This window comes from Phyllostomus discolor, chromosome 9 (assembly GCF_004126475.2).
Source record: "Phyllostomus discolor isolate MPI-MPIP mPhyDis1 chromosome 9, mPhyDis1.pri.v3, whole genome shotgun sequence".
NCBI classification, from domain to species: domain Eukaryota; kingdom Metazoa; phylum Chordata; class Mammalia; order Chiroptera; family Phyllostomidae; genus Phyllostomus; species Phyllostomus discolor.
The window spans coordinates 75,810,943-75,811,472 of NC_040911.2; positions in this window are offsets into that span (position 1 = coordinate 75,810,943).

The following is a 530-nucleotide window of genomic DNA, read 5'->3' on the forward strand; positions in this document are numbered from 1 at the left end:
ATTTTTAAAGGGTTTTTTTTCAGTGACTGAAGCAGAAATTGAAATGCTTAATGTTTTAGAGCAATGTTGCTCAGACTTTCCTGTGCACAATAATAACCTGGGGATCTTGTTATAGATTCTGCTGGTCTGAGCTGAGGCCTAAGATTCTGCATTTCTAACTAGCTCTCAGGTAATTCCACTGCTGCTCCTCTAAGGACCTCACTTTGAGAGGCAAGATTTCAATTCATTAATAGCAGTTATCAGGAAATACAAATGGTAATTTGGTATTGAAATGTTAACCAAATATAATATTCTTGTTTCATGAACTTTTTTTCACTTATGGAAACATTTTTGTCATATTTTCCTTTTGTAAATTACACAGTAATGAATTGTTATAAAAATTCATTAATTATAGATATGGGGAGAATAAAAGAAAAGCCCATCTTTATTCTCCACCCTTCTCCTCCCTCTGTCTCTTTCTTTTGTAGATAATAAATAATTTGGTATAATGAACTCTCTGTATATGTAAATAAAAATAAATGGGAAGAGTA